General features: G+C 37.6%; 1 long non-coding RNA gene across 1 annotated transcript; it reads right to left on the bottom strand.

Annotated features, from left to right (window-relative positions):
• Positions 1-5,329: 5,329 nt before the first annotated feature.
• Positions 5,330-6,365, bottom strand: LOC136474850 (uncharacterized). Its single transcript, XR_010763031.1, has 3 exons — positions 6,284-6,365; positions 6,058-6,132; positions 5,330-5,459 (listed from the first exon to the last, which is right to left on the bottom strand). It is a non-coding gene; the product is annotated as an uncharacterized lncRNA (long non-coding RNA).
• Positions 6,366-6,732: the final 367 nt, after the last annotated feature.

The following is a 6,732-nucleotide window of genomic DNA, read 5'->3' as shown; positions in this document are numbered from 1 at the left end:
AGTGTTTGGAAAACCTTTATTGAGAAGCAACACATGGAAAAATGCAAAGCGCCACTGAATGTAATCCCATTGAAAGTAAGTCCCCTGAATTGCATCATCTTTATTAATTAAACATATAGCTTTCACCGGATCACCAGATTGGATGACAAATCTTTTTCTCGTAAAGTGGTGTCTGAGGCAGGAACAGGGGAACAACTACTGTGGTTACTATGTTTGCAAGTTTATCAAGGTGCTCTCCCAAAGAACTCCTACAGAGAGACTCAAAGTACGTTAAAAATACACTATATATTCATTTAATTATTATTATTGATTGTGTTACTATGTCTTTATATATATATGTACATATATTAATTTATTTTCCTTTAATTCAAACCTGTAGACTCGATGGTTGGAGGAAAAGGTCATACGGCAAGACCAAATCAAAGCAATTCAAGAGTCTATAGCCGGATTTTTTAATGAGCAGGTCATCGATTCCAAGGGCGAGTTCTACTTCGACCCAACACTGCCATTGAAGCCAAGCTAGAGGATGAGAAGAAACTTGTTATGTCACAACAACTATAATGCAATCTTTTGTAATATATGCACATGAAATAATATAATGTAAAATACACATATGCATGCATGCATGTAAATATATATATGATGCATGCATGCATATATATATATATATATATATATATATATATATATATATATTTCTATGCTTGAATTGTGTGATTTAATACGTTCGTTGTGCTTGAACCGAAACATACTATATGCGCGTATAAATGTATAATTAGCAGCGTACAATACGACTTCGAAAACCTATTTTGAAAAGAAAACAAAAAAATGAAAAGAAAAGAAAAAAGAAAAAAAACCTTTAGTCCCGGTTCGTATTACCAACCGGGACTAAAGGTGCCGGCCATCGTGGCATGTCAGGAGGCACCTTTAGTCCCGGTTGGTGTTACCCACCGGGACTAAAGGTCCTCCTTTAGTCCCGGTTCCTAACCCGGGACTAAAGGACCCCCCCTTTAGTCCCGGATGCTTGCTCCCGGGTGGGGAACCGGGACTAGAGGGGGTTCCCCACCGGGAGTAAAGCTCGGTTCTCTACCAGTGATCGATGGGGACTCCCGTTGCAGATTTGCATGTTGCGTGTGTGTCATCTGCTGGCCTGCTGGGAGTATACCGAATGAGTCTGTCTATGTTACATCCGTTTGTTTCAGAAGCAGCTAGCACTCGTTGTTAGACCCATCTAAAACACTCGATTTCCATCGGCACTAAAATTCAGTTGTTTCACGGAGTACTAGCACACGAATTCTAGCTTCTTTGGTAGACGTAAATCAGGCGGCTGCACCTCTAGCTACAGTGTTATCTGGTTCAGGAAGCTCTCGCTCGTCTTTAGGTCTACCTCGCCATCACCTCCGGGCCACTGTCTCTCGTCTAAAGATTGGCTGCATCAAAAGGACACGTTCAGTTTCTTGTCAGAATGTTGTACTGCATCAACAAAGGAGTTAGTAATCAATGAATGGAGTCCTACTTTCTAGGTTCTCAGGAAACTTTGCAGAAATGACAAAAAAAACGTCAACCCTAAAATGATAATACACTTGGACTATGAAAGTAAAGAGTTTTCCTAGTGCAAGCTCTCTGAACATATGTTTTTCCTGCTTAATCAATTGTAAAAAGGAAAACAAATAGTGGGAAAGTAATATATAAAGACCGGATATTGCACATAGTAAACACCATAATTATAGAAATTTAAGTATACAATTTTCTACTTATAAATGCGCAATCAAGAAATGGATACTAAACACAACTTTCTTGTACTAGATTAGAATCAATTGAAAAGATGTGAGCTCCTACTATTCTACTACAACAGCCATGAAGAGGAGCCAAGAAGAGGATACTACAGACTACAACTATTCAAAATTCAGCTGGTGTATGTCGACGAAATATGGTCGGCAGTCCACCGAGGGGGGTGCCCGTGGTGGTAGATTATCGGTAGACGGTGCGTGTAATCAGGAACCAGATGGTTACAGAGGCACAAGACATAAGATTTATACAGGTTCAGGCCGCCAGTGTGGCGTAAAACCCTACGTCCTGTGCTCTGCTATTTGTATTGATCTGGAGTAAAATCTGTTGTCGATGGATTGTCCCCCCTGAGGGGGACCCCTGCCTCTCCTTATATAGTCTGGAGGAGGAGGGTTACAAGTAAAGTATCATATTTGGTACTATTACAATATCTAGTACAACTTGTAATCTTGCTGTGCACGCCTCGATCTTACGGGCCAGGCCACCTCGGATGGTGCGGCCCATGTACCATCTTGTGGTACCCGGGGGTATACCTGCTGCTGAAATGATCTCTCTATCCTTCTCCAGAACCATTGTGTACAACCCTTCGTAGCTTAGCCATTTAAATTCAGACATGTTTGTTAAGCACGAAATGCCTTCTATATAAACGACAGAATCAAGACCTAATATATAATTGAATGACATCTCAGGATTTTTAGTACCAAGGGGACGCCTCATTTTAGGATCTTCAACAAAATTTCCTAAGTCATCTTCATCATCAAACAATCTAAATGAAGGTGCACTTGGAATATTAAAGTAGGGAGTGTTTTTAGTACAAGATTTCTAAATAGTTGCTTTTCCTGATTAATCAAATGGAAAATCATAAATAAAATCGAAACTTATAGGTGAGAAGAATGGATATTGCACATGTTAAATATCATAATCGTAGTAGTTCAAATGTGCAATTTACTACTAATAAATGTGCAAAAAAAAATGGATGCTAATACATGATTAGAACAAGTACAAAAATTGTCACCATTTGCAGATGTACCATAAGAATTGAAATCCTCCTCCTCCTCCATGGGTACCTAAAAATATTAAAATTTAATCACTACTATTTCAAAAACATACATGCGTGTCATTTCAGTAACTCACACAAGCTATCAATGTACTCAAAAAGAAGTATACAATCCTACGACTACTGCTAGCTGAGATGTTCTCTAGACTATGTTCTACTGCATATAGAATAGAAAAGAACACAATTGTTCCAAGCAAGCCACTTAATGAAAAATCAGAGCTAATAGCACTCTTAAAAGGCTGCAGTAGCAAACACGAGAAATCTTTAGTCAAGCACACTGAACAGGAGAACAAAGAGGCATTCAATTTAAGATACTAGGACAAGGACAAAAATAAGGTGTGTATTGGCACAAATCATAATCAACAAAGTTCAAGATGTGTTGGCACAAATCATAAGAAATATTTTTTTCTATGGAAGGACAAGGACAAAAATGAGTGTGTTGGCACAAATCATAATTAACAAAGTTTAAGATGTGTTAGAACAAATCATAAGAAATAATTTTTTTCTATAAAAGGACAAGAACAAAAATAAGGTGCGTGTTGGCACAAATCACAATTAACAAAGTTCAAGATGTGTTAGCACAAATCACAAGAAACATTTTTTTTCTATGGAAGGACAAAGACAAAAACGAGGTGTGTGTTGGCACAAATCACAATTGACAAAGTTCAAGATGTGTTAGCACAAATCACAAATAACAATTTTTTTCAATGAAATGACAAGGACAAAATTTTGGTGTGTGCTGGCACAAATCACAGAAAAGAAAGAAAAAGGTGTATTAGCACAAATCACAAGAAATAATTTTTTCTATGAAAGGTCAAGGAGAAAAAATAGGTGTGGGCTTGCACTAAGTGGTACAGAAACGCCTTGCACTAAAATTTAGTTAAGCACATTGTCTTATTGCATCCATACCACAGCCATCTCATAGGCATTGCACATTGGATCACTCTTGAGACCACCATTTGCAACAGATGTAGGATCTATTGTCCATATTGAGAAACCACAGTCTTGCACTCCTGGCTGCTACACTAGCAACACCAAATTTTCATTGATTTCAGTAATTATGGCCTACATTGATCATATTAACTTGTAAGCACTAGAGCAATAGAGGGTGGAACACAAAACTGAGCCAATATGTCCCTGTGCAGGTGCATAGGGAAGGACTTCAAGGACTCACAGATGTAGATTTTTTAAGGTAAATGGGTATTGGATGTGATGATAGTGGACAACAACTTATTCAGATTTCAGAGATAACTGCTAATATAGATTGTCAATAGGTTTGAAAAGGAAAATTGGGTCCCCTTAGTGACTCTTTTGATATGCAGGGTGGTTCTTTATAAGATTTGGAAATGAATATTGATAGTTATTACAAATTTGATTCAAACAATTTAATGCCAATTATACTCATGAGGTAAACCAAAATTCCACATATTGCATATTATGACAACTAAATTGCGGTGCTACATACTCGCAATTTACACTACTCCTCGGTGCAACTAATGAAATTTGTGTTTTATTTGTATGTTTTCATGAACAGGAGAGTTCAACGGCAACAGTGAACTACAACTGCTATGGACAAGAACAACAAACACGTGGAATGAATGTGAGATTCAAAATTCATACCTCATTTATAAAAAATATGTGGGCACTAACAAACCATTACGATATTATTGTAATGATGAATGCAAATATTTGTAGGTTATATTGTCATAGGAAGATGAGCAGCAATGAGGATTAGCAATTTTTACTGGCCACGGTCGAGATAGAGCAGTCTGAGTGAGGAGAAGTGCCACGATGGGGATGCCGATTGCCGATGACAGACCATTCCAGCCTAGTAGTGACATCCGGGATCCATCAATCACAATGGAGTGCTTGGTAAGCCTTTGGTACCTGACCAATAAACAAACTTGGAGTGGCATCATGCTTGGTTGCATAACAAGAACTCTGAATTGTAGATACAAGAGAATGAACCACTACTGGAATCTCGCTTTTTCTGTGTGTGCGAAAACACACAGAAAAATGCGAATACCATCAGAAAAATATTTTTCTGACGGTGTACCCTCAGAAAAATACCCACAGAAATATAATGACAGAAAAATCAAATTTTTCTGTGGGTTCACCGTCAGAAACAATTTTTCTGTGGGTCTCACACGCACAGAAAAATTGTTTTCGCCCAGATTAAAACTAATTTTTCTGTGTGTTAATCCACACAGAAAAAAGAAATAAACGCATAGAAAAACACATTTTTTTCTATCGGTCTAGGTGAACTCACAGAAAAATTCATTTCGCCTAGATTAAAAAATATATTTCTGTGTAGCCAGCCTCACAGAAAAAAGAGTTAAACGCACACAAAAAATTATTTTAAAACAGTAGCAACAACATATTAAAATATATATTTTCCATACAGTAATTTCCGTGCATGACCAACAAGGTTTCATACAAATAATATCAAGCAAAGAGTTCCCAGCAGGGTTTCATACAGTAGCAACAGCACCATGGGATCAGGGTTCCCAGCAGCAAGAATATCAAGCAAAGAGTTATGGGGCTCCAGCTCGTCGTGCCACAGGGGTAGCTTGTCGCCAGGATAAAAGTTCCTCTTCACGCCATCGGCATTTATCTGCAGTGCAACCAAATTGAGTTTATTTTGAACTAAAAAAAGGTTTAAGCCAAGAGAACACAAGCATATGAAATGGCAGTAAGAGATAAGTATAGGCAAAACACAAACACAGATTGCAGGTCACTGCATTCTTGCAGACTGAACATAATTTTTTTTACAAGGTAAACCTCAAGAAAATGAAAACTGAGCAAATAGATAGAATTCACTGAGTGGATGTGGTAAGCAAGTGAATGAATCAAGTAACAGAAGAGTAAACAACATGGAGTCTAGCAGCATTGAGATAAGGCGCATTCCAATTGATCTTGTACCTTTGTTCTAATTCATTTTGGTACAATCATTTTTTAAACTACAATCCATTTTATTAATTGACAGAAGAATGTACAGCACCACACAAGAAGTTAAATGATCAAAAGTTATGATTTTCAGTTACAGCTGATTGAGTTTTACTCCGAAAGCTATCAAAAGCATCATGCTAGATATAAGTACCAAAACCAACATAAGACAATCCATGACACCCAACTAGTTCAGGTGATTGCTACATTTCAGTTTCTGGAGGGAACTGAGCATGAAAATTTGCACAAAAATAGAGAGAACTTACAGTAACTGTACGGACAACCCCTCCACTAGCACCATCACGGGCCATAGCAAGGGAAACTACCTTCACCACAAATTTCTGTATATATGAACAATAGAAACATATTAGGAACATTGAGGCTAGTTGTACTCTATTCGCTTTACACAATTATAATAACCTTCAGTCATACTACTACACTAGAGAGTATCTCAATTCCAGGATCTAAGTAAGAAGGAACTTGGCGACATACCTCTGCCTCTTCCTGGCTCATTCCCTCTTTCCATTCATGATCAAGAAGGGCATAAAGGTAACTGGAACCTGAACTTGCAATTCAGAGATAACATAACAAGTGTCAGAAACAATATTTCTCAAGCAAAGCAAGTTTTTTTCATAACAAGATTTAGAGTATGAACACTCAGAGATCATGTACAACTCAAACAGTAAGTGATTTAATTACTAGATCACTAGCCATAGCACAAAAGGTATGTCACATCAAAGAGAATAATGGAAGTAGCATTGAAATACTAACTTGGAAGAAGGGAACAATACAACTTTATGGGCAAAATTATACCTCCAATTGCAAATGATTGCTTCAAGATCGTTCCAACTTTAACAGTAGCTGGTTGTCCAAGCTAGATTCTGCACAGAAGGGTAACTTTAGCATCAACTACCTTGCATGTCAAATATCTCAAGTAATTG

This window comes from Miscanthus floridulus, chromosome 8 (assembly GCF_019320115.1).
Source record: "Miscanthus floridulus cultivar M001 chromosome 8, ASM1932011v1, whole genome shotgun sequence".
NCBI classification, from domain to species: domain Eukaryota; kingdom Viridiplantae; phylum Streptophyta; class Magnoliopsida; order Poales; family Poaceae; genus Miscanthus; species Miscanthus floridulus.
This window is presented reverse-complemented; position numbering and strand designations above follow the sequence as displayed.